The 26,972-nt window shown below is 50.9% G+C and overlaps 1 protein-coding gene and 1 long non-coding RNA gene across 3 annotated transcripts in view; one reads left to right on the forward strand and one right to left on the reverse strand.

Annotated features, from left to right (window-relative positions):
- Positions 1 to 4,927: 4,927 nt before the first annotated feature.
- LOC135449254 (uncharacterized) lies at positions 4,928 to 5,524 on the reverse strand. Its single transcript, XR_010440698.1, has 2 exons — positions 5,220 to 5,524; positions 4,928 to 5,136 (listed from the first exon to the last, which is right to left on the reverse strand). It is a non-coding gene; the product is annotated as an uncharacterized LOC135449254 (long non-coding RNA).
- A 7,896-nt stretch (positions 5,525 to 13,420) lies between these two features.
- Positions 13,421 to 26,972, forward strand: part of DAAM1 (dishevelled associated activator of morphogenesis 1) — a 96,068-nt gene continuing 82,516 nt past the window's right edge. For both annotated transcript variants that reach the window (XM_064713897.1, XM_064713898.1), the window contains exon 1: positions 13,421 to 13,594. The gene's annotated coding sequence lies outside the window, so the exon portion shown is untranslated. The remainder of the gene's footprint in view (positions 13,595 to 26,972) is intronic.

Below are 26,972 nucleotides of genomic sequence, written 5' to 3' on the forward strand. Positions count from 1 at the left end.
CTGCATATCCATGAGACTTGAGCAGCAGTAAGTGATTTCCCTGGCTTCATTCAGTACCCAAAAATGTAACAAGACCTAAAAACAATTAAATAACTATTTGGCCTCCTGCTCACATAAGTTCAGTCTAAGGTGGAATTCCCAGCGAGGATTTCTAAAGGAATTCCCAGTGAGGCAGGTAGGAAAGCCAAAGCAGACATCCAGCCTTGAGCCAGTGATTTCCAGTTTGTCTCACCACTCATGCATGCCACAGGCAGTGCAGGATCAAGCTCTCAGCAGGTTCTGGCCCCTGCCCCGTGGCAGCCAGTGGTTCTGGTGCCATCCTTTGCTCCTGCTCCTAATGGAAGTGATGACTCAGGATTTATCAAGGAGCACACCTTCCTCAGTGTGCGAGCAAGCTCCGTGTCATCTTTGCTTTACCATGGCTGGTGATGCATCAGCCTCCAGGCTCAACCAAAAAATCTCAGTTCTCTTATTTTGTAAACAGAATACAGAAAATAATTTGCTTGGAAATCACCAACAGATTAACAACCTCCAGCTGTAACTTTGATGACTAACTCAGCCTGATCTAACTCAGCTGTGCCAAAGTTCTCATTTGTTTAATTTGACATTTTCCTACGGGTTCTCCACAAGGAGGATGGAGAGGAGATGGGTTGTCAGATGGAGCTGAGGTTTGTTTGAGGTTTATTTTGAAGCTGTGCACTCGATGGGTTTTGAAGATTGTGCAGATCATGTTAGGATAACCTGCTGCAGACCTGTCTGAAAGGAGAAGTAGAAAGGGCTGATCTAGAAATCAGAGAGACATTTTTGCAAAGCTGCAGGCCTGCTTTTGAAAAGCAGTGAATTCAGTTCCACACTCACAAAAAGAAGTCTCCAAGTTAAACACTTCTAATATCTAAGTCAATTCCAGCCTGTTTTCAACATGAAGGCATGTGTAAGCTTTTGTATCAGAAAAAAAAAGCAGGATAAAAAATTGAAATGCGGATCTGTATTTCTCATGGCCTTCAGATTCTTTGTTTCTCTTCCAGGCTGATTTACTGTGTTACTGTGGATTTATTCAAACTAAGAGGGTCAGCACTTCAAGAAGAACAGCTAGATAAGCCAAATATGCCCAATCCAATGCCCTCCATTTTCAGCATTAATTCAGAGCAGCTTGCATGTTGGGCATGGGTGAATAGATCCTGGATGAAGTTAAAAGCAGAAAATTCTCTGTGTGAGCTCAGGGTACCTTTCACCTCTGCATCACAAAAAGCTGTAATATTCAGGAAAATATGCCCTCTGCCTTCCTTATGGCTGACTTAATATCTAAGATCAAGTTGTAAAGATACTTTTTGACCATGCAGAGTGTGTCTCTTTGCAGGAAGGGAGAGAGGAGGCTGAGGAACAGCCCAGATCCATGAACAAAGGGAACAATAGGAACTATTCTGCAGGCAGAGGCTGCTGCATTCTTGAACACATTCACATGGATAAAGGAGATCAAATAAGAACTTCCAAAGCTGCACGATGATAAGAAAAAAATATTACAGCGCTGTTCTGCAGGCTGGACTGTGCAGTGATTATACAGCAGTTTGTCCAACACAGCTCCCCAGGGCCAAAATGCAATCAGTAACCCTTCCCTTAGAATCCTGGCTTCTCTGCAGAGCCACAAGAGCATCTGATAATTCCCTGGCCTTGTGCAAAGGCTCAGTGAGTTGAATGTCCGGTTTGTGCACTTTTCTCACACACAGTGGAGCTGTCAGGGATGCACAGCACAGGCAGGGATGTCCACAGCGCTCCTCTGACACTGATCCACTCCTTGCACTTGGGCAAGACTGCTTCCAGTCCAAGCTCCAGGAGCTGCTGGAGGCATAGAGGGCACCAGGACTTGGTGCTGGACATCTGCACCCAGGGAAGGTATGTCCCAAAGGAAAGGGATGGGTATGGGAGAGACAGGGAGCAGATGGAGCTGGGCTGGTGCTGGCAGCGGCTGTTCAGCAGAAGAGCCCAAGGTGGGATGTAGGTGGGTGTACCACAGGTGGGGAGAGGGATGGAGATTCCCCTTCTGTGGTTCAAAAGAAGGGACAAATTCAAAATTCATCCCTTCTTGCCTGGCAAGAGCTTCAGTTAGAGGCAGTGCCAGGGCATTACATTCCTTAGCAGCTCCAGAAAGCTGGAGCTGGGATTTTGAAGGGGAGCCCACAAGCAAATATTATCCAGAGCTTCTTCCAGACAGCTCTGGTTGATGTGGAGTACAAACAGCAAGCAAACGAGCAGTTTGTGTTGTAGCTCCATTAGGGCTTCGTGCATGTGCTCTGGGGCTGGCAGGCTGCCCCTGGGCTGGGCTGGGAAGGGAGAGGTGAGTCTCCCAGATCCCCTGTTTCTCTGCCAGGGCGTTTCCAAGCAGCTACAGATTGCACCACGTCTGACGCAGGAGATCCTGTAACCGCCCTGCTCTGCCTCACTGACTCTGAACTCGAGTGTTTATACCAAACCCCAGGGATGTGGCACTGCTCTGAGAGGCTTGAAAGATGGATGATGTTAAACATCTCTAAAAGGAGTCCTGGATGTGGAGATGATTTCTGAGCACGTCCAAAGGAGCCTCTTCACCTCTGCTTCCCGCCAGCAGAATCACTCAGGGCATCTGTGTTATAAACACATGGATAGCAGCCCAATAAAAACAATGGCAGCTTTTATACACAGCCTCCAGTTCAGCCTTCCAGGAGAGACTGCTTCAAACAGCAAAGAAATACACATCAAAGCTGGCCCCCAGCATCTGCCAGGTTTGTTGGGGAGCCACAGCATCTGTGTGCTGGGTGCATCACAAGCAGTCACTCCCCAAGTGGGAATCCTTCTTACAGGAGTGAAGTGGGGAGAGCAGGGCCCTTTGGGGCTGTCAAGAATGCCCCACCTCTGCTGGGCTCAGGTGGGGGATATGACATTCCTAGAGCGTCCTGCCCAGGGAGTGGGTCAGGTGTCATGTGGGGCTGTGCTCAGCTCTGGAAACAATGGGTGCCAAGAGCTCACAGGGAGAATGTGGGCCAAAAAAAACCCAGTGTCATGTGAGTCCCTTTAATCCAGACTGAGCAATGTGCTAATAGGATGGTCAGCAGCTCTGATTGCAAAGAGAGTCACTTGGAAAGAAATTGAGAAAGTGGAGTGCCCTGTGCCAGAAAAGGTGCTTTGCATCCCAGGGAGGAGCTGGTTGTCTGAGGGGTCAGGCTGTCAGCTCCTGTTTTCCATGACAAGGTCATAAGGATAGGGCAAAGGTGAATGGATTCTCAGCTGCTGTCATCCCCCACAGTCATCCTCTGCAGTGACACAAAGTCAGAGGAAAATCTGGACTTGGTTACATCACTAGCACACAGTGCAGGACCTCCCAGGCAGCCCTTCCAGGAGCCAACTCCTTGTACCCAGGACTGGTTCTCTGGGCTGCCACAGCTTTGCAGTGGCCCAGGTGCTGTCTTGGCTGATGAGCAAGGCCAAAGCCAAGAGCCCATGCATTTATCATTAAATCAGTCTAATTCCTTTTTCAGGGGAGAGTGAGGGAGAATGCCATCTTGTTCCAGCCAAAAAAGCGTTGGTGCCAGCCTGTGCAGGGACAGGATGGATGGCTGGAGACAGACAGGTCATGGGAGCTCAAGAAAAACACCCTAGTGAATTGTGCCATGAGTGTCAGCTGTCCCTGGGCCAGGAGCAGCCCTGGCAGAGCCAGCACAGCAGGTAACAGGACACAAACAGTCCATTGCCTGGGCTGAAATTCTAGAAAATTATCTTTCCACACTATTAGCATCTGGTAGGTCACTCAAAACACCTACAGCTTCCATGAGCCAAAAAGACCTCACTGGCAAGGGTACTTTTGTCCTGGTACTCCTTCTACACAGGATCTTTGCTCCTGTAAAAAGCAAATGTTTTCTGACAAACTGCTGTTACTGTTTCAGCGAAAGCTTTGAGTGTTCTTGACTCAGTGTAAATAAATAATGTTGAAAGAATAATACAGAGCTAATAAAGCTATTATCTGGGAATATTGCAGCCTAATCTTCAGCTCAATGAAGATAATGAGTGCTGAATCATGCCTGGAGCATCCTAAGTAGCAGTGGTTTTGATAAAGGATAGGAGCAGATTTTTGGTCTCACCCTGTTGCTTGCCTATAGATTTCTGGAGTGATCTGTGTGGGTCCTTAAGCTGGCCATGGGTCCACATTTCTCCTGGTGGCAGAGCTGGCTCAGCCTCCCATCACCTTCATCCTGGAATGGCCTAGGGAACTGGCTGGCTTGGCCACAGCAGTGTGACCAAGCAAGTGGCACATGGCTCTGGAGCAGGATGGAGATGCCATCCCCAAAGACAATGCCATGTCACACAGACACTGCTAGACCCACAGGGTGGCTGTGTGTCACCAAAGGGGATCAGCCTTCCCCATACAACTGATTCCCACGAGGGAATCATGGCACATGGCCCTGGAGCAGGATGATGGGGATGCCATCCCCAAAGACAATGCCATGTCACACAGTCTCTGCTGGACCCACAGGGTGGCTGCGTGTCACCAAAGAGGATCAGCCTTCCCCATACAACTGATTCCGATGAGGAAGGGCCTCCATCTGTACCCCACAGATGTATGGGCTGCAACTGCAGCTGGGGAAGGACACTGGCCTTGGCTGTTCAGGCACAGTGAAACCTTTCCACACCTTTCCCTGGGGCTCCTGTGATGGTGAGCCCATGGCCTGAGCAAATTCCTGCTTGTAAAATCCTTTATCCTCGCAGAAAGGCAGACACAGTGCAAAGGGTTTGCAGGGGCTGGACTCAGTGGTGTTTTGGAGCTTACATTGTCATTTGCAAGGAGCAGAGTGTGGCAGGAACAGGCTGCTAAATGGACAGCTTTGCAGCAAGCAGCCGTCCCAAAATAAAACACCTCCGGACAAGTTGAGAATACACAAAGGAACTGACAGCCTCTGAATCTGGCTTCACATCAAGGAGTCGTAACTTGAAAGCTTTATTTAGACTACTAAGAAAAACAGCTGCAGAAGAGTACTGATGATGTGCTTTAAAAGGGGATTTCTGCAAGGAGAGAAGTGCTGGACTCCTGCTGGAAGTGGAGCACACAACCCCTTCAAAAAACCCAGCATTGGACTGGAGAGCATTGCAGAAGGGCAGGATTTGTATTACCTGAAGAAAATAAAAAAACTTCTGGAAAAAAAAAATCCCAAAACAAAAAACCTCACAACAACTTAAAAATAATAAAAACCTACCTGGAGGAGAGCTTAGGGGAGTCGTGAGCAAGGGATAAGTCAGGGAGTGGATGCAGTGCTTGGCAAGATTTCGGTTTCCATCTGCCCCACACCAATTCGAGCTTCCCAGTGCTGGGTGGTGGAAATGCTGGCGAGAGCAGCCCGAGCAGCACACGGACCTGTGCAATGTTGGAGAAAAATATTTGCAACTGTCAAACAGAGCGAGCTTGTTACATACCCAGCAGGGCTCTATCGCTGAATCCCTTTCTGCAGAGCCATAAAGAGCGGGGAGGGGGAGATAACTCCAAGGCGAGATTCTTGTGAGCTCATAAATCTCCACAAGCTGGGTCCCAGGACTGATGAAATCACTGGGAAGCCCAGTGGCCTGGTTTCTGCAGCACTGCCCTCCCTGCCTCCACTAGCGACGGCATCGCTGGGAGAAAAATGGAGCCAAGCTTTTGGGAGAGGGGTGGCGTTTTCCGAGCAACGGGGAAGCTGTTACAGCCCAGGGCTTTCTTAGGATGAAATGATTTAAGCACCTCTCTGGCATCCTGCTGATCTTTTGGAGGCGGGGAGCCCGATAGCTGAGACTCCTCGGGATGATAATTGTGGTGTATTTGTAGAATCAAAGGTTTCCCCTTGGAGCGGGGCCAGCAAGCTTTGGGAAGAAGAATGGATCCAATACAAAGGGGTTTTTTAAAAGCCCATTAAGTCGCCTAGGGGCTGAGCTCAGATTCCCACCGCCTCGGCAGCCAGGGCTCAGGGAGCAAGGTTTCATTCCCATCCCCTTTGCCCAAGTGGGAAAGTCCTTCTTCCCCATTCCTCCCTTTCCCAGGTCTCCAGAGAAAGGGGGATCATGCTGGGGTCTGGGTGCAGCCCCTGGTCCTGGAGGGAACTGGGGGCTGCCATCTCCTTCTCCTGCACCCCAACAGCCCAGCTGGCCATGGTGAGGCTGAGTCGGGGTTTTGAGGCTCCTGGGATACCCATGGCTGGGAGTTGCATGAAACCTGTGAGAGCTGGTGTGTGTTTGAGCCCTATGCTCATCATTTGCACTGTCCCTCACACATAAACCAGCATCTGGGAGATATTGAGACACTCCCAAGATCAAATCTCACTCCCAACTTGCCATTGGTCAAAACAGGGACAGAGCTGGAGGGGCTGGGGGATCTTCTCCAAGGCAAGTCCATGTCCCAAATATAATCTCTGGAGGGACAGAGGTGCTGCAGATACTGTGGAAACGGCTGAACCGTGCATGCCCATCCCCTCCCAGTGACACTGCCTTGGGGGATGCTTGGGGCAGTCCTCAACATCCCAACCCCCCAGGCTGGCTCTGTCCTGTACCTAAGTCACCATCCCAGTCCTTGCACAACCACATCAGGGGATGAAAAGCCAAGCCTGATTGTCCCATCAGCATTTCCCTCCTTAAGGGTTTCTGGAGGCAACAGACATCCCTCGGAGTCAGCTCTTACTCATGCCGCCCCCATGGAAAATATAAGGATGGAGTTGGTAATCCAGCTGTGACTAAGGAGGTTGCAACTGGGGAGGTCCCTCTTGCTGTTGTTGTGACTGTGATTTCCCTCTCTGCCAGTTTAGCAACACCCTTGTGTCATCAGTAACCTGAGGCAGTGAGGGCATTTTCAGGCTTCCATCCACCACAGTGATACAGAGAGGCTGCTGTTACTGCCACACCTCCTAATGCCCCCAGGTGCTCATCCCTGCACTCCCAGGGGCTCCTCCTGTGCTAGGGAGGTGCTGCTCTCCCAAGGCTGCAACCTGAGTCTCAGACCTCTGAGCATCACCAGCCATGGGCAGCTTTAAGATACTGAGGACTTCCTGCCAGGATATCAGCCAGAGTCTGTGCATGGACCTAAAACTCCTGCAAGGCAGATGGGGGAGGAGAGGTTTGTGTGCTTGGCAGAGAAAAGGCTGAGCAGAGGAAAGAGAAGATCTTTCCTGCAGAGTCCAACCCCTTGCCAAGCCAGGAAAACTTTCCTAGTAGGGCTATTGCTGTGGGTACAGCCTGGATCAGCCAGAGGTGGCTGCAATACCTCCCCATCACAAACATTCCCAGCACAGTGGTTCTGACAGCTGATGGAGCCACAGCTGCATGGAGACCCTGGGCTGGAGCAACATCTGGGCAGCATGGAAAAGGGAACATGAGCCTGTAGAAATCCTGCAGCAGAGAAATGCAACCAGAGAGTAACCAGAAGCCCTCCAGGGAAAACCTGTAAGAAAATCTAGCCAGTCAAGAGAGATGATCTCATGGTGCTTATGTCACCCCAGGAGTGCCCAGGGATGGAGCAGGGAGGCTGGAGCAGTCCTGTGCTGCTCCATCCATGCAGGATGTGACCTCTTGGCAGGGATGCAACAGGACCCTGCTGCTCTGCTGGCTGCAACATCACTGTTCAAGTCCTGTAACAGATCTATCCTGAATTCTGCTGATTATGGAAAAATGCAGCAGCAGGACGTGTAAAAGCCACACTGATGCTCTGAAAGATACCAGGAGCATGTATGTCCAGTTACACAGCTGTCAGGGATGGGAGAAATATTCCTGCCTGTGCTGCTCGCTGAGTCTTCACATTCCAGCCCTTGTGCTGGGAGGAACAAAACCTCTTAGCTCTGCAGTTGCTGGAGACAGGAGGCACAGACTTTAAGTCATCTGGAGTCAGGCACTGTAAAAATTTAATGATGCAGGACAAATCAGGGGGACCAAAATAGTGAGCAGGATGGAGAGGGTTTTGTGATTTATTGTGCTCAGCCAGGACTTGGGGTATCTGTGAGCCATTCCACCGACTGAGTGACCTTGGCTGAGTCACTTTGGACAAATTCTGCCTAGAATTTTCTTAGGCATCTTGCAAAAGTGAAATAGGTACAGGATATTGAATCGTGTCAAAAATCATGAGGATTAAGACATTCCAAATGCAGGTAGGCCTTGATGAGGGCTCCTAATTCCTTTGGGTAAGTTTCTTTCCTTAATGGATGGCAGAATTGAGACCCACCTGGTGACCTGGGGGTGAACTGGGGGTTTTATGCTCCAATAAGAGGCTGGAGGCTCATCATGAGTGTCAGGTGACTTGGCACTTCCTCACTCTGTTGCTGCTACAGATCTGGAGCAAAGGATGCTCCACTGATAAAACAACAGCCTCACTTGTCCCCATGTGGATTTGTATCCCACTCCCCCAAGCAATGGAGCCAGATCTGGCCAGGCTATTTCCACCTCCCTGTTCTCCCTTCCTGCAAAGCCTTAATCTGAGGTTTTAAATGGGATTTAAGTGATGCTCTGGCTTTTTGCTGGCCCCTCTGCAAAGGCAATAAATTCAACCCCTGCTAGATGTGAACAAATAAAAGCAGCTCTCCCTGTAGGCTGTGTGTGCACACATCCCTGTTAAACCCTTCTCTGACAGCCCCAGCAACAGCTGGTGGAAATCTGCAGCAGTCTCTGGCCTTGAGAGAGAGGCACTGATTTACATCCCTCTCCCACCCCTTCACTCCTCTTCCTCCTGCCTCACCTCTTCCCTGGATGCTACCCCTCATCTCACCTCCCTTCCTGCTCTCAGCAGATAAATAACCAAGGATGGGAGGAAGAAAACAGGGCACTGAACTTTCTTCCATTGAGAATTTGTTCTGGTGGTTTTTGTTATTGTTGTTTGTTTGGTATCTTTTACAACAATTCATGACTTGAGTGCAAGTCATCTCTAGGAATAGGGAGGAGGAAAAAGACTTGGGCAAAGTCACAGATCCCTAATCAGGAATGGCTTGTTTTCTAGCCGTGTTGGGAAGAGACAGAGACAGAGCCCTCCAGCCACCCTGAACAACACATGTTCCCCCAAACCCAGCATGTGAGGCTGGCACAAGGCTGTGGGTGAAGCCTGGCACTGGCAGGACAATCCAGGGAGGAAGATTGACCTTTGGCTTCGTGAGCAATCAGGAGCTGAGTGTCAGGAGTCTGCCAAAGACACACCAGGTACCAGCAAGATGATCCAAACCAGGGCATGGCCACACCTGCAGCATCTCCCAGGAGACAGGCAGGAGGATGGATGGCCAGGGCAGCACAGGGGGCTTCTGGCAGCTCCAGGGACCAGTGGAGAGGGGAGGAAGGCAATGACAGAGCACAGAGAGGGGTGGGGTGAAGGGCCCTGACCAAGGCACTGCGATAATTTAAAGCTTCCTACACCCCAGCACACTTACAAGTGTTTTATATCTCTCTGCCACTCATCTGAGTCATCTGTTTCCCACAGGGCATGGTGTTCTTTCAGGTGGAGCAGCCAGGAGAGGCTGTGCTCTCCCAGCAGAGTGGCTTTAGACAGGGCAGGGCTGGAGTAAGACCTTGTTATAACTGTTTACAATAAGTCTCACAATCTGCTCTCCAATTATTTCTTACATTTTTTATTTCTTAGAAAGACCAGCTGGATGGGGCACTGAGCAACCTGGTCTAGTGGAAACTGTCCTTGCCCATGACAGGGGGACTGGAACTAGATTATCTTTAAGATGCCTTCCAACCCAAACCATTCTATGATTTTGTAATATGATTCCATGATTTTACCTTTCTCTGAGCACACTGGAAAAGAATTTGGTTGCTTGCACTCCTGATATCCCCACCTCCAGCAAGGTACAGCTCCCTGGTACGCCATAAAGCACTTATGTACATGTGATTAAATGCCACTGAAGCGGATGGGAATTTGCTTACAAGCAAATTACAAATTCCTTACAAGCTTAAGGACTTTGCAGAATCAGGGCCTAAATCCACTGAGTCTTTGCTAATGCTCCCAGCCCGCTGAGTCCTGCCTTGGGAACGTGTTTTATTTTCCCTTCTGGGGCTATGAAATGTTACTCTGAAGCTTTGCCTCCCCCTGCCAGCTGCTGATGTGAGCCCTGGGGTGAGATTGGGCTCGGTGCTGTTGGAGATAACATTGGTTTAGGGTGTGGTTTGTTTTCACACAGAGCATCCCAGCCCAGATACAGAACCTCTAAATGTCCTCTAAGTACTCTAAAAAGCTAATATCAAAGAACAAAAAGCATAATGCTGTCTCCTCCCTTTGAGCCCAAACCAGCCCTGATTGCTGTGATGGAAATATTCCCACAAGCTCCAATGGTCTGGGATGGTGGTAGGGGCTCAGATGGTGATTTTGTTCTTTTGGTGCAAGTCTTTGGTTTAGAGCAGAACAACAATTAAATAAAAGCTGTGCCCTGTTTTTCTGCTGAGCATATCATCTGTGCAACGTGAAAGACTATAACCTCGAGAGGGCTTTTTTCCCCTCCAAAATCAATTTTACTTAATTTTTGTAAGGGGATGGGTTCCATATTCCATTACTGTCAGCTGAATCAAGAGTGTCCTTTTAGGTTTCACTGGAACACATAAAAACTCTTCCCCAGGGATAAGACAGTATTGATCTGACATGGATTGGCCCCAGAGAACATTTATTAGGGTCTAGTGAGCATCTAAAGACGAAGGCTACCAAGTATATTCTTACAGATTTAGAACAAGACACCCATTTTCTTTCCCTCAGCCCTGAGAAAGTCCTGGTTTAGTTTTTCATCCAATGAGCAAACCCTGCCAACCCCCTCCTGTTCCAAGGCATTACAGGGATTATTTTCCAAGCAGGCTTGGTACCCATGCTCTCCCCTTCTCAGGGCCGGATGCTCATCAGTCTTGCACTATGACTATTGCATGTGTCCTACTTATCCAGAAAGGCTCTGGGCAGCTGTTTATTGGGTTTTCCTGTCTGAATACAGGAGCTTAATTTAATAGGCGGCTGTTGGAAAAACAAGCAGGAAAGCAACACAATGGGGCTTGATAAGCAGCGTCCAAACAAGCTCTGAGGAGGCAGTCACCAGAAAATGGCTGAGCAGTTTCCATGAGGAAGATGCAATTCCAGATGCCAGCCATTAAGCGGATACTTACCCAGCAGGCTGGAAGCCTGCAGATCAAACCATCACTATATGGTTAACAAAAATCTTTGAGGAGGAGAAGAATGGGAAGGGGGGTCCTGGGAAGGCATTTTATGGAGGAAAAATAAGATGAATGGAAGAGTAAAAGAAAAGCTGTGCTGGGATGGAGGCAGGGACCATTCTGCCCAGCATACTCTCATAGCCAATGGTGTATGATAAGCCAGGGGTATGAGAAGTGTTCAGGGATATTTTCCCATAAACTCTCCAAGCCCACAGCAGGCTGCACGCAGCTCCAGGACTTCCTGAGTCTGGGGCTTGTATAGAAATACTGGATTGAATATTCCTGGCTTAACCCTTTACCTCAGTGAGAAATGCTCCCTATCTTTAATCACTAGTTCTTTGGTGAGAACAGAGGCCACAGCTGCTCACAGCATTCAAGAGGAGAGCAAACCAGGAATTTGTGCAGCACTTTTCCCTCTTTCCTCATTAACTCCTATCCATCTATTTGCTTTCTCGACTGCTGCTCAGCAATGAGTTGATGCTTTCATCAAATTCCTTGTTATAACCCGGGATCCTTTTCCTGAGGGGCTGCAGTCAGTTCAGAGCCCGTTGCCATTTGCATGATGTTAGGAGTGCTCCCTGTGAGGCTCATCACTTACATTTGTCTCCAGAGAATTTCAGCTGTCATTTTGTCACTGAGCATCCTGAGGTCTCACTGTGGTTTGGTGCCATTGGCCTTTCCAAGCAGCTCAGTGTCACCAGAAGCCAGCACCATGTCCCCACCCACCCCTACTGCTACATCACTGATGAAGATGCTGAGCACAGACCCCTGCTCAGATCTCTGTGAAACTCCCCATCTCAGCTCCAGAGCACACTGACCACCCCAGTCTGGCCTTTGTGGTTTCTGTCTAAAAACCACTAAGGCTTTTTTCATGGCTCCTTACTCCCCTCAATATCTTTCGATGAAGGATTTTGTCAGAGCCTTTAGGAAATCAATATCTCTTATCTCCATTAGATCTCTGTTTTCCCACCACATATTTGGCTCCATCAAGGACTGTGGTAGATTTTGTGAGCTATAATTTCTCTTGCCAAAACCTGTGCCTGGGTACAGATGTTTATCCTCTTATCCCACCAGTTTCACAACACCATCCTTGGGTTTGCTGCTCCAGAAAACCTGCACTTGACACCTTTTGTTCCAAAACTGCCTCTGTGATTGTTGCCTCCCATTTGCTTCAACACCCAATGGGCAAGAATTAAAGCAAGGCAGGCTGGAGGCCAGCATGGCTGAGCAGAGACCTGCTCCTCTAACTGAGGAATGAGAAGCAAATGCTCAGGGAGAGGTGACCCAGAAGAGTACAGATTTTGATGTTTAAGGATGGGGTCAGGAAAGCTAAGGCACAGATGGAAAAGGCCAATGAGAACCTGGTCTAGTGGAAGCTGTCCCTGCCCATGACAGGATTGGAACAAGATGATCTTGAAGGTCCCTTCCAACCCAAGCCCTTCTGTGACTCTGTTAATTTTACTCCACATTTTGGTATCAACTCCATGGATGCTCTTTCTTTACTTTCCCAGTACTGGCTTTTCCTTTGTCCCTGCATCAATTTCTGTGCAGACTCCATATGCAATACAATCACAGTAAATCCCTTCCTGCCTTTCAGACCTTCCTATATAGTTGTTGCCAAGAAAGAAAAAAAAAAATTATTCAAGATGTAATAGCTTGACCTCTTCTCAAAAAAAAAAAAAAAAAAAAGGCTACTTAAGGTACAATGTTCCACGCTATTAATTTGATCTGAGTTTTGATTTGCACCAAGAACACAAACCGCTCCTTCTGCCATCTCATGCAGCGAGGTTATTCCCATGCATGCGGGAACCCAACCGCGTATCCAATCGCTGCTCTGATTCACGTGAAATGGGAACCGCTGGACAATTGATTTCTTAAATCCAAGCGGAGACTGCCGCATCTTGGGAGGCCTCTGCCGAGGCAGCTGCAACACAGAACCCGCGCGTCCGTGTCGCCAGCCGGCTGAAACTTTATCTTCGGCGGGAGCGAGAGCGGGACCCTCCTCTGCAGCACGGGCAGCGCGGGGCCCGCAGCGGAGCGTGCCGGTGCGGTGTCCCGGGTTTGGTGTCCCGGTGCGGTGACCGCTTGCCGTACCCTCGGTGCGGTACCCCCGGTAGACCCTCCGGTAGCGCGGTACCGCCGGCAGGGCAGCCCCGGCGGCGGAGCCCCCGCCCCGCGCGTCACTCGCTCGCAGGGCCGGCGGCGGGCGGGCGCTGACGCCAGCGCGCCGGGCGGGGCGGGCGCGGCCCATTGTGGGCAGGGGCCGGGCGGGCTCCGCGCCGCGCAGCGCAGCGCCGCGCCGGCAGGTACGGCGGGCAGCGAGCCCTCCGCCCCGGCAGGAACGGCGGGCGGACCGGGAACAGCCAGCCCTCCGCCCCGGCAGGAACGGCGGGCGGACCGCGGGCAGCGAGCCCTCCGCCCCGGCAGGCACGGCGGCCGCGCTGCGGTGAGTCCTCCGAGCCCCTCGGCGCTCCTCCCCTCTCGGTTCGGCGGAGTGTGTTGCCCTTCTCCCACAGCCCGCGGCCGTGCTGGGGAGGGGTTCGGGAGAGCCGGCAGCGGGGCGGGGGCCGGCGCTTTTCTGCCTTTTCCCCGCCGTGCGGAGGGCGGCGAGCCCGCGTCCCACCCCGCCCCGGGCGCTGCGTGGAGCTGTTGCCCTGAGGGGAGCCCCGGGCCCCGCGGCGCCCGCCCCACTGCCGGCGCCTCGGAGCTCGGCGTGTCCCCCGGCGTGTCCCCCGGCCCCGGCGTGTCCGGTGTCCCGGGCGGTGCCGGGCAGGGGGCGCCCACGCGGGGGCGTGGGATGCGGGATGCTGCTGCTGCGCTGCCTTCTCCATGGCAACGCCTCCGGAGGCTGCTGCAGCCCCGGCGCCGGCTGGCACGGCGGCTCCCACCCCTGCGGCGACTCCCACACCACCGATGTGACCCCCCCACGATGGGGCTCCCGCGGGCTTTGGGGGCCCTCAGGCTCCTACAGCAGTTTGGGACTGCCGCATGGTGTGTATGTGCCGAGCCTCTGGTGCTGGTGTCACACGTTTTGCTTGCAGGCGTGCTCTTGTCCAGCCGATGCTTTGATGTGGGAGCTGGGGTGGGAGTAGGATTTTGGCAAGTGCCGGTGTTGGGCTGTGGCTTGGCTACAAGCAGGTGTGTGGCTCAGGCACCAGGTGGGGAGCTCGGGTCTGTCACTGGTTGTACCCGCCCGAAAATTCTGGGAGGGTGGATTCCGGTCAGGGGTCCACCTGGAAGAGGGACAATGCCCTTGCTGTGTGGAGCCTTGAAGGCTGGCACCCTGTGCCATTGCTGTGCGATGTTTGTGTTGGATCCTGGTCTTTTGCTTGTCCCGAATTCTTCAGTGTGAACAGTGGGGTTTGGTCCCTGGGGTCTGCAATGCTCATGGCTTTCACACCGTGCTGCCTCCAGCATTGGTGCTGGTGTGAAACAGTCTGCATCTTTAAGTGATCAAGGTTAATTTAAGGCAAAGAAGGATGATAATGGACGATAATGTGCCTCCTGACAAAAGCCACGTGAATCGACAGGGCTGTGCTGCCAAACTGGGGATGCAGAGCTCCCTGTGGAAATCTGAGGCAGGTGGAAGATCACGGGGTGCAGCCAAGTCCCCTTTTCCAGGGGACTTGGATTCCATGTCAGATCAATACACTTCCCTGCTGGGGAGAGGGCAGCCCCTGGCACGGGGTGCCCTCGTGGTTCTGACCAGGCCTGAGCACTGCAGATGCCCGGCATTGTACAGCCAGGCAGCTTCTCCCGGCAGCACAGAAAGGGAGAAGCCAGCGGTTTCCTTTTTTTTCCTCTCAGGAGGTTGATTCTGATACTGAGTAGAAAATCAAGTGCTACTGTGTATTAATGCCTCAGTGGTCAGCTGTAGTGCAACCTCTTATCCTCCCTTGCCAAAACCAATGTATTCCAAAGCTATCGGCATTCCCTGCCTGCCCCTCTTTGAGTCCCATTCGGAGCAGAGGTGTCCTGCAGCATCTGGACCTTTTTCCACGAGCGCTGGAGTTTGTTTTGGCGTGCATTTCCCCCCAGACCCTGCGGGTCAGGCATCCACCTTGCTGTTCCTCGATTAATGAGTGACTCACCCTGCTCTCCCCATGGCCATATGCCGGGACCTGCCTCTGCTCTGACAGGAGCAGGAAGCAAAAGCCAAAGTCCACGATCTCTGAACGCCCAATGTTGTGTGACACAGGGACAGGAGGAAGCAGTGACACTTCCTGGCCCTGGCTCAGCTGGTGTGTGGCTCTGCTCCTTGTGCTCTGACACAGCCCTGGGATTTTTGGTCCAGCCAGCCAGGCGTGCACCCTGCTCCGTGCGCTGGCCTCTGCCCCGGGGAGGCAAACAGGATGGGTGAGGTGTAAAATCAGCGCTGAATCCGCTCCCCTGGGCTTGAAACGGAGTCAAACCGGTCTTGACCTGAGCTGGCTCCTTATCTGACCCTTTGTTTGTGGCAGGGGTGCAGGAGGGAGCAGGAAAGGACAGCCACGGCGGGCGGGCTCCTCCGGTGAGGACAGGCGGGACCTGGGGACAGCTGGTCTGACTGGATCGTGTTTATCTCCCTTTGCTTCTCTGCTTTGTTTTGGTTCCTTCCTCCACGTTTTCCCGCGCTGTCAGGTCACAGCTGAGGAGCCCAAGGCACTGGGGACATGGAGATGTTGGGCAGCTGAGCTTCCCAAAAATTCTGTTTTGTCAGCCAGCCAGCAGCGTGGCTCCTCTCGCTCCATCTTCCTGCTTTGAAGTTTCCATCCCTGGAAACTGGGGATCCCTGGGGTGCTGGGGATCCCTGCTGGGTCCATCCCTAAAAGCTGAGGATGCACTTGGAGCAGCCCAGGTTGCACATTGGTGCATTTATAACCTGAACAGGCTGCATGGGGACCCTGACAGATGCACCACCCAGAGCTGGTGGTCTGCCCATCCTCCTGCTGCACAGACACCCACTGAGCTGCTCCTACACGGCCACTTTTATCTCTGAAGTATTAATAAATGAAGCCAGCCTATTTCTGTGAGCCTTTTTAAGAGGCTGGCAGGGCTGCCTTGAAGGCTTGCTCGGCACTGCAACTATTCAGAGCTTTTTTCCGCCTGTGCTCTAGCAGTCGATAAGCCAGGGCATCCAGCTGTCAGCTTTGCAGATTGCCAAAGCCTGCTCAGCGACATTTCTGCAGCCTTCGCTCACAAATGAGGATTTTGTTGGACGCTTTGGTTTCTGACTTGATGCTGGTAATTAAATATCTTAACTTGGCTTCAGAAAGCTGCCACTGCTGTGGAGTGACTGGTGAGGCCATGTGAAGCAGGATGTGCTTGTTCTGCTGGAATTGAGTGTGACCTAACTATGATTCTTCAACCTGCAATTTATTTTCTTATAAAAATATACTTTTTTATATAAGCAAAACCCTTTTAAAGGGGAAGAAAAACCTTGTGTGTTACTGCTGTGCTGTTGAGCTTGCATGGACCTGCTGGGACAGCTGTTTATTTGCAAGTCGTGGCAGCCAAATGCTATAAAATTCAAGTCATGTCCACATTGATTTTTTCTCCCCCTCTCTCTTTTTTCCCCTTTCTTAATCATATATGTACTTTTTGCTCATGCAACACAACAGATGTCAGTGCCATGCTGGAAAAAAAAGGAGCTGATCTGAGCAAAGGGCCATAAATTGGGGCAGAAATACTGAATGCTTGATCCTGACTTGTGTGTTGGTTAATTTAGATGCTAAGTCACATAGATTTACTTGCACTGTGTATTTAGCATACTAGGGGATGAGAGAAACAGCTAGTTAAGGGTTGGAAAGTCATTAAATATTCCAGTCTTCTGAGTATTGCATTAGTTCCCTCACCCTTCATGACATATTCTTTGAGCAACTTAAACTAGGGGAAGGGGGTTGGAACCAGATGGTCTTTAGGGTCCATTCCAACCCAAACCATTCTGTGATTCTATGATTTCCAACTTTCTATTTAATGCAAAAATTAGAGGCTCCACAGTCCCTTGCCAGATACATGTTGTAATTTGCTGTTTGCCTTTGATTCGTCTTTTCTTTCTTCCTTAATTGGGAGAAAAGCTGTGCTGGTGCCTACTTAACCCTCCTGCCCTCTCAGGAGACCATTTGCACTTGGTGTCTTCTGTCCTTGAGGCATGTCATAGCATTCTGGCATTCACTGAGGAACCAGGAGTTCTGGGGTAGCACAGAAAATCTCAGCTCAGTGAGTCATGAAGCTTTCAGATCTTTGTGGCCACTGAGAAGAAAACCAGAGGAGATGGAAATGAGAGAAATGGCCCTGGCACACTGTAAGGACGTGGTTAGTTGACTGAGGAGTTTCAGGATCTGAGCTGACAGCACTTTGTTTCGTGATTGGTGTGGCCTGAGCACCAGCCACCTGAATTACAGCAAATTAACCAAATTAATGCCTGAAGTTGTCTGAACATCTGGCCTGTGTTTTCCTCATGGTGGGGTTGGGTGGGGCCATTCCCAAGGGCATCTGTCCCATGCTGTTCCCAGGTCTGGAGCAACCTCTGTGCCCTCACATGAGTCTCTGATTACCCCATCCTGTTCATGCTCCCTCCTGTGTTTACCCCCAGCCTTTTGGGGGGCAGTTTATTGTAAATGTGGGACATGGAGGAGGTTTGTGCTGCCTGGAACACCTGGGAGATGAGGCTGCTCCTGGTCTCTTCCTGAGTCAGCCAAACTGGATGGGGTGGCCCAGCCTAGAGGCACTCACTGGTGACTCAGTGTGACCGTGACTCAGAAGGTTTCTCCATGTTCTTCTCCTCATGCCTGAGTTGCCTTGAGAAAAACTGTTCAAAACATTGCTGTGACCCGCTGGAAGGGCGGTGTTGGATGGGTGTGTTCTTATCCACCAGTTTGTGGAAACCTGGGAATATTTATTTCCCTGTCTGCTCTGGGGTGTCCTAACCCCTAGGGGAGCACTGACTTTGACTCTCATTCATGGATAAAGTTTCCTAAACTCCAGCATAGACTGGAATCCACTAAGGTGTGAAGTAGATTATAGAGAGTAGTGTAGGTGGATCACTTAGGTGGGAAATTTGGGGTTTGGGATTTTTATTACATTGTGGATGGAAGCAAGTTGGAGGGCACAGGGTGTTGTCCTGGTTTTCTTCTTCATGCGTCTTCTTCCTTCTTCTTGGGTTTGGGTGGCATTTTGTAATTGGGTGGAAAAGTCTGCATTGCGGGCTCTTGGGGATCAGTTATTGGGTTAAAAGGGAAATAATCAAGGATAAAGGGAAATAATCAAGGTTATTAATTGGATAGTTTAGCTTTAAAGGACATTGTAATTAAAGATTGTTGGCCATTTTTGTGGTGCTTTTCCAGCATGCTGAGCCTGGTTCGGACAGTGTGCAAAACTCTAGATAATAATAAACAAGAACCTGAAGACCAAAAAAATCCACTGGGTCTTTCTTTCCTTACAAAAGACCACTCCAGGAGGGTCTGCCCTAACAGGGGAGCCTGTGGGAGGGCCCAGCTAGAGTCCCAGAAGTTGGGGAATCAGCAACAGGTACCCTGACACCAGCGAGCTGCTCACCATGCCAGTGCTGATGGATACTAATGCTGCTTTTCAAAGCAATGCTGCTCTTCAAAGCTTTTCTAACATTGCTCTTCAAACCTCTTCTCTTCCTGCAGTACCTGCCACTTGCTTGGATTTTTATTTTTGAGTTTGGAGCTCGCTTGCAGGCTGGGAGGAGGCGCAGCAGTGCCTGGTGGTGCGGTTGGTGGGAGCTGATGGCTGGAGACATCCTCTGCTCTCTTTCCCAACCCTGAGCTCCCGGCAGGGCCTGGCTGCTGGATGACTGAAGGATTATTTGCCGTGCCAGACAAGTGGCTTCATGTTTCCCTTCTGCATTCCTGGGGCTGAGCACTGCATAGCGATGTTGTGCTTTCAGCTACGTGCTGCTTACCTGAATCATGGCTCTCTCCTGGAGTCTGGGCTCTCCCTGTCCAGGCTGCCCTGTCCCTGTGTCACCGAGTGCTTTATGAGAGGTAATGAAATGAGGTGTGCAGGGTGTGGTGGAGGAGCTGCAGGAGTGTCCAGCTCTGTCTGTGACTGTGCCTGTGTTCACCACACCTCCTGGAGGAATGGTTTTCGGAAGCTGAACCCAGTGACCCAATTACCGACCTCTGGGTTTGGGCTGCTGCCAGGAATTCTGTGCTGAGGCTCCTCATCGCCTTTGTGCAGGGCCTGCGTGGAAAGCAGCCATGCCAGAGCTCAAAACAACTTGGCAGCAGCCAGAGATGGCGAGATAAAGAGAGGGGAAGGACCCAGTTAATCCACCTGACCTGTGCCCATCCCTGGGGGAGCACAGTGGGATCTCCTGGTGTTCCTTGCTCCCTGCTGCTCCTCTTTCTCATGGGGCTTTCATCCTGTTTCCCTGGCGATGGGCAGGGCTGCTGGCAGCTCCTGCCTTGGGGCAGCATGGCAGGAGGAAGCAATTCAGAATTGTGCCATTCAGAGGCAGGCTCTGGGGGGTGGTGTGTGAAACACCAGCAGCTGGGCTCTGTACCAATATGCAAAACTGAGCTGCAGAGCTTGGCAGCTTTTGGGGAAGCTCTGCAGGGTGTGGGTTCCTCCAATGCTTTGCCGGAATGAGGATCAGCTTGTCTCCCCTTCCAGTGAGCAGAGCATCCTCAGAGGTTGTAGGGTCGAGCATTTGAGGGCAGACTGGCACCAAGCAGGGAAGTCCTCACACTGGTTTTGGGCAGGAACACAACTGTCCATACACTGAGGCTGCAGGGCAGGGCAGCTGGGGCTGTGCTCTGCACTTAGAGCCAACTTTGCACCACTTGGGCTGGGAGGAAATTTTAAAATTTTTAATTAAAAAAATAAATTTAATTTAAAAATTATTTTAAAATAAATTTATTTTATTTCTTTAAAATTAAAAACCCCTGGAGTATGAAAATGGGGGATGTAGAGGGGCATTGTTCAGGGGTGAGATCTGCAGCAATTCAGGTCTGAGGTGTGAGAAGGAGGGTGCATTGTGTTACAGGGGTGTGTGGAAAGATGTTTTATGCTGCTCAGGTGATTTTCTAGCACCTTGGTGCCTGTTACAGGCAAACTCTGTTGGCAGGCTTTCCTCCCAGCTCCAGCAGGGAGGAGGAGGAGGAGGATGGAGGAACAGTCCAGAGACTATTTCCTCACCCCAAACAAGCAAGATTAATTGTTTGCTGTGGCATGGCCATGGAGGCAGCGCAGGAGGATGCTTTCTGTCTGTGATGTGTTATATGACAGGAGTTCAGTCCGTGGTGGGTCTGCCCTGCTGCTGCTCCCTGGTGTTTTTCTTTTTTCCAGACTTTTCTGAGGTGGCTTTCTGGAGCTGCACATCCATCTGACTTTTACCTAGCCATGACGTGATTTAATTTTTTTTGGTTGTTGTTTTTGGTTTTTTCTTTTTTTTTTTTTTTTTTTTGAGTGCTTGTTCTTTGCCTGGCTTCAGCATCAACTTAATGAATGGTGCTTAGAGGAGCTGTGAACTCACGTCCCATCCTGGAGAGTTTGTGTCAGCTGTGCTCCGGTGCAGCTGTTTCCTTCAAGGATGCTTGCATGGATGGGAGCCGCTGTAAATCTGTTTGTGCAAAGCTTTCCCTGCCGTGACTCCAGTCATCCTTCATGTTCCTGTTGTTTCGTGCTGCTGGAAACCACAGCACCTTCTTGCCAGGGCTGAGGGTGGGGGAGATGTGTCAGGGAAGGTGGGTGCCCTGTCGTGCCTGGCTTCCCCAGGAATCGCACGCCAAGGACGCTCCATGGGCTGAGCTCTCCTTCCCTGTGCCCCCGAGGCACGAGCAGTGTCTTGGCTTGTGTGCCCAGTGCAGGGAAGAGAGGCTGCTCTGTGCCTTGATGTCAGGGCAAGCCTTTAGGCTGCCTGCTGTTTTCCAGCTGCCCTGTCTGGCTTGGCACCATTCCCCTGCATATCCCGTGCATTGCTTTCAGCTGCTGTGCTTCTGCAGGGGGACACTCGTGTGCCCAGATTGGTGTTGGATCTCATCCTGCAACACAGGGAGAAAACAGCCCCACAGTGCTGCCTCCTTGGGTTTTCTTCCACTAAGTCCTGTGAGCAAGCACAGGGCTCCTGCCATGCCCATCCCTGTCTCTAATTCCATGTAGGAAGCAGCAGGGTTAAGGCTGTCGGAGCTCTGGTGTTGTTCTGAGGTGCTGGGTGAGCGTCAGGCAGGAGAAAAGCTGAACTTGCAAATCTGTTCCTGGGCTCTCTGGGAAGTCATGCCAAGGACTGTCTGAACAGAGCTAATCCCAGGTGCCTCTGGAGCAACCTTGTTTACAGTGCCAGCGCTTCAAATGGGTGTTCTGACAGAAACCTTACGCAAACCATTTGCTTACCAAAGCTCTCCAGCTCTGGGAGATTGGTTTTCAGACCTCAGTGTGTCACCTCCTTGTCCCAGTGTTTTGGAGACACCCTGCAAAGACACTGGAACCTTTTTGGGGACCACCTGGATCCATTTACAAGCTCCATCTATTTTTCCATGGAGAGTGCTACTAGCAAATTGCATGTGAGGTAGCTGGTGGCTCTGGAGGCACAAGAAATCCCTGTCCATCACATGGAGCAGAAGGATGTTGAGGAAAATTTTTGGAGCATGCTAAATATTGTAATCCCTATAGTCAGTTCTGCTTTTGGGACTGGGGCTTGAATTGAGCCTTTATGCTCATTTTTTCCCCCATTTACTTATGTATTAAATGCTGCTCTTCCACTTAGCAGGTTCAGCAAAATTTGTCAGTTCTTAATTGATGCAGTGGTGGTCATAGCTGTGTTCAGACTGCAGTGATGTGTGACAGGCTGTGATTTGGGTTACCTAGTCATGAAATTGTGCCATTCCTTTAGCTGGCACACTAGGACTTAACCTTACATCCAGGCTTTTCAAGCCATTCTATAGCATGACAGCTTTCATCATGAGAAAAAGACAGTAAAGAGGGACTTTGGCCTCAAAATTCTCTGGATTTATTCCCAAAGGATTGCTTGTAGTTGCATCACAGGAAGCTTTGTTGGTTTTGCTCTGGGGATGAGGCTGAGCTAGGTGAGAGACGTGTGAGACTGGTGATGATGTGTCTCGCAGCTGTAGCTCAGCTGCCTCATGTTCGTGTTTTTATTTTACCTTTGCCTTGTGGTTTGGACTGTGTTTTTCATTTTGAAAAGTCAAACTCAGACTGTGTCTTTGGGGTCTGGCATCCCCAGTTTGCTGTGAGGTGTGGGATAATTAAGGAGGGACCCATCCCTTGGGGATGGCAAGACCCGAGCTCCAGCTGTGCTAATGGGCTGTGACAGTGTGCTCTGAAATGTATGCCCTTACTCTGGGAAACTGACTGCAGGCAACACAGAGTAGGGGAAAAAAGACCTGTGAAAAATGGGTGCTCATTTTTCCAGAGGGGAAAAAAGCCAAGGAAAACAAATCCAACAGTCGTCTTGTCAGATCTGTCACGGGAATGTCCTTATCCAGCCCCTGGGTCGGACTCAGTGCTGCTAATTACAGCTTGTCTCGCTGCTGAAAGGAAAAGTTTGAATCTGTTCACCCCGAGTTTCCCACAGCAGCGTTTTGGGACAGCACCAACCCCATATCTCCATGCCAGGAAGCTCTTGTCCAGTGCCAGAGCCTGGGCTGCTGTTTGCACCAAGCCTTGGATTTGTGCTCACCCATTGTGGCTGAAGACCTTGGAAAAACCCTTCTCTGTCTCTCTGCACTGTTCTGAACTCGCCCTGTGAAGGTGCTCTGGAGCTCAGGGGACGTTGCTGTGAAGATCCCAAGCACAGGACCCCCCATCCTTTGTGGTGCTGGCCCTGGTTTTGGCTCTGTGCTGCCAGAGGATCCATTGCAGCTCAGCTCTCCCGTGGGTGCAGTGCTTCCCACCCAGCAGAACTGGCTGCCTTTCAGGAAAATAAACAGCCCTTCCCTCTCTGCTGGAGCTGGGAGTCCTGGGCTGCTGCACAGGGGGAGAAGGGTGTAACCAAAGGACCCTTTCATCACCTGCCTGTACCTGTGCTGCTGCTGCAGCTGCTCTGCAGCGCTGGGGCTGGGCTGTGTCTGATTTATAACACTCTGTATTCAGGGAACAGCTTTATGTTCTTGGTTCTAAATTCTAAATTCTCTAAATTTTCCAGGAGGGGAAACCATCCCCAGCCTTTCCATTTTGCATGTGGCTGTGTTTGTGTTGGGAATCCAGTGTTACAGAAGCCTGTGAGATGTGAGCCCATGGGCAGAGCAGCAGGGCAGCTCTCACCTGAGCCTGTGGGATGTGAGCCCATGGGCAGAGCAGCAGGGCAGCTCTCACCTGAGCCTGTGGGATGTGAGCCCATGGGCACAGCAGCAGGGCAGCTCTCACCTGAGCCTGTGGGATGTGAGCCCATGGGCACAGCAGCAGGGCAGGCTCTCACCTGAGCCTGTGGGATGTGAGCCCATGGGCACAGCAGCAGGGCAGGCTCTCACCTGAGCTTGTGGGATGCTCAGTGCTTTCCCAGCAGCAGCTCCAGGTCATGCAGTGCCCAATACAGATGAATGTTCTATATTCAGCTTGCCAGTGCTGGTCTAACCCCAAGCTCATTAAAAGCCCACAGGACCGTGTCTTCCCCTTCCTCCTCCTGCTTCCTCCCCCCTCCCTTGGCTTTTCAACACCAGGCTTTGAATAAATCATCTAGGATGTGATCACACAGGAAATTCGTGAATTTAATTTTATTTTTTTTTTACAGCCAAGTTCGGAAGTGAATTCAGCTCTCCAGGGTTTCAGTCCTGTGCTTTTTAATCACAAGGTTCCCCATCCTTTCCACTCTGTCACTTGTGACATGACGTCTCCTTGGCCGTGTAAGCTTTTCCCCTGCCCACAGAAACAATAGCTGCTGGAAATGCTCTTCAAGAATAGCTGGGGATTGCCTGTGGAAAATGCAGATTTAATCTATGTTAGGTCTTTTTGTTGTTATTTTGTTTACTGCTTGGTTATCCTTTTCCTTCAAAGAAAAGCAGAGGGCTTGTTCTTGTAGAATTCACCACTCGTGATATGTTCCTAGCTGGAAGTAACACGCTCAAAATCCTGCATTCCTTTGTGCATCTTTGCTTTATTTTCTTTTTCTTTGTGGGTGGGAGCTTAGGGAGTATAATGGGCAGATTAGCAACTGTATTTGTGGAGTAACCCATCTTTGTGCAGGTCTGGCTAGAAACCAATTAAGCTTGTCTTGATCTCTAAATGAGATTTTTGTCCAACGCCTCTCCCAACCTCCTTCTGCATCCATTAATAGCAGGGTGGGATGGAAACAGCTGAACGAGTGGAGATGGAGTGTTGGATAAACACAGAGGCGTTGGCTGCAGGGAGGTTCCCGGGATGCGTGCGAGCTGCTGCCTCTTTGTGTGGTTGTTTTGCAGCTCTGCTTCTTGAAACCTGGGATTAGCAGGGTTGGACTGCAAGTGTGCAATCCCCTGTGGAAGCAGGAGTGGGGTTGGTGGGAAAAGCTGCTGGATAAAATGGGAGCATCCTGTGGACTTCATTGCTGTGCTGATCCCTATTGCTGTGACATCCCTGGAGTGTGTTTGGGAGCTCCTTGTGACTCCCAGCTGCAGGTCCCCCAAAGTGCCTTGGCTTGGGTGTATCTGTCTGGTCTTAAGTTGCTTTTTAGGCTGGAAAAACCATGTGGCTTTCCAGGGGGACACAGGACCTCGCCAGGCTGGGGGTGTTTGGTGCTGCTGTGATGAGAACCAGTCCGGGAACGGCGCTTCAGTGCGGTGTTTTTGAAGAGAGCTGATTAAGGAAAGATGCCTTTAATAAGCTGTGCCTTCAGGGAGCCCTTCTATCTCTGTCCCAGACTGTTTCTGCATCAAGATAAGCTTGCAGAGCAGCTGGATCTGTGTTCTGCTTTGGGAGGTGTAGGAGGGGGAAGGGCACTGGGGTTTCTTCTAGGTGTGAATGTTCATTATGATCACTTTTATTTGTAAAGTAGCTGCAGATAAGCCATGCACAGGTGATGCCTTCTTCTTCCCTGCATGCCTGGCCTCACTGTCAGGGGACAAATGATGGCAAAAAAGTGATTTCAGGGAAAAGGGGAAAGGAAAACTTACTGGGTGAACTTGCAGGGTGTAGCTGCTGCAGATGTGCTGTAACATGCTGCAGACCACCCTTGGAACTCTCCTAGGGACAGGAAAGCACAAAAAGCGCAAACCAGCTTTCCCCTGCATGCCTAGAATTTTGCTCTCTGTCTCCCCACTCCCTAAATTCCAAAAGCTCTCGGGTTATTCATGTAAGTCCTGCATTTATTTCTTCTCTCAGTGTGAAAGTGCCCAACAAGAGATGTGGGTCTAAAGACATGGAATGCTGTGCTGACGCCCATCAGGGAGGTCATGCTGTGGACCTTGACATCATGGCATGGCCAAACCCAGTCACTTTCTGTGCTGGGGAAATTTGGGAATCCTCAATCCACAAAGATCTGGGTGTGGATGAAGCAAGTGTTCCATGAAAACTGCAAAAGCCTCAGAAAAATCTAAAACTGGGATGGCTGGAAGATGGTTTCAGTGCTTGGGTGGGAGTTATGGAGAGAGGAACTGGAACAACCTCCAGGACTGGTGCTGTTTTGCTTCTTTGGGATGCTCTTGACTGAAAAGCTGCTGAGTTTTGATGCCACTGAGACAGAAAAATACCTGGTGGCAGAGTGTCCCCCCGACTTCATCGTGCTGTCGTGGGGCTGAGGCAGTTTGGTGCACTGATCTGATGAGGCATGGCAGCCCTGCCCTGTGGAGATACCATCTCCTGGGAGGAAAATATAAAAATAACCACGGCTTTGGCTGCGTCTTTGGGTTGCGTGAGAGCGCAGCACAGGAGGTGGGGGATGAAATTATATCCATGGAAATGAGGCAGGAGAAATGAATCTTTTCCTGGGAGGCAGGTCTGAGGGAAGGGTCCTGAAGACCATGAGGGAATTGTCCTCCTGTACTGTGCTGGGGTGCAGGGGACACACTGGAGCTGGGCTCTGGGGTGGTTTCAGGGGGTCCCCCAGGGCTCCCTGTCATCCTCATCCTCACTGTGGGCTGAAGGAGGTGCAGCCCCATGTGGGTTCCTGCACTCATCCCATGCCGTGGCTCCAGGCTCTAGACAGATGACACAAACCCTTGGGAGAGACTGTGTTCTGCCCAAGGCTTTGGAAACCTGTTGGACCCATTCTTCCACCTCTTTGCTTTTCAGAGCTTTTGTGGAGCAGGTCTGTTCCTCCATGGGGGACCACTGAAGTGTGGAGCTGGGAATAAATCCATGGGAGCTGCTGTGCATGGCAGACGGGAGCTCCTGGCGTAAACAGGCTCAGCTAATTGAATCTGTGGTGGACATGATCTCCTTTGTCTTCCAGTTGAGCTAAATATACCTTTGGGTTGTGGTTATGGAGGCTAACTCCCTTTTTGATTATGGAAATCACACTAACAAGGGATGCAGCTGGCTGCCTCCGGATGGAGCTGGGAGAAAAGCAGGATTAGGCATCCCATGGCTGAAACTCCCTCCTGCATACCTGTATCTGGACCAGGGCCAAAGTGTGGGATGCTGGATGGGCATCTCTGTGGAGGGTTCCAGCTCCAGAGTTTCATGTGATGGAGGTTTTGGAAGCACACGGAATTCCAACATAGCCATGAGCTTTCCATTGTCCGACAGGTTTTGGAGTTTGGTGGCTGAGCTGCACCTTCCTGGGCATGGCTGGTGGCTTCAGGACAGAGAAAAGGTCCCTCTCCATCTTTGCATGATTCCCAGAAGCAGCAGTTCTGTATTTTTTGGATGCAAATGAAAATAAAAAGCTGTTGGTCAGCTTGAGCAGCAATTGGGAGAAGTTTTAGTCTTGGAAGGCAAAAGGG

The sequence above is a fragment of the Zonotrichia leucophrys genome, chromosome 5 (assembly GCF_028769735.1).
Source record: "Zonotrichia leucophrys gambelii isolate GWCS_2022_RI chromosome 5, RI_Zleu_2.0, whole genome shotgun sequence".
In the NCBI taxonomy this organism is placed as follows: Eukaryota; Metazoa; Chordata; class Aves; order Passeriformes; family Passerellidae; genus Zonotrichia; species Zonotrichia leucophrys.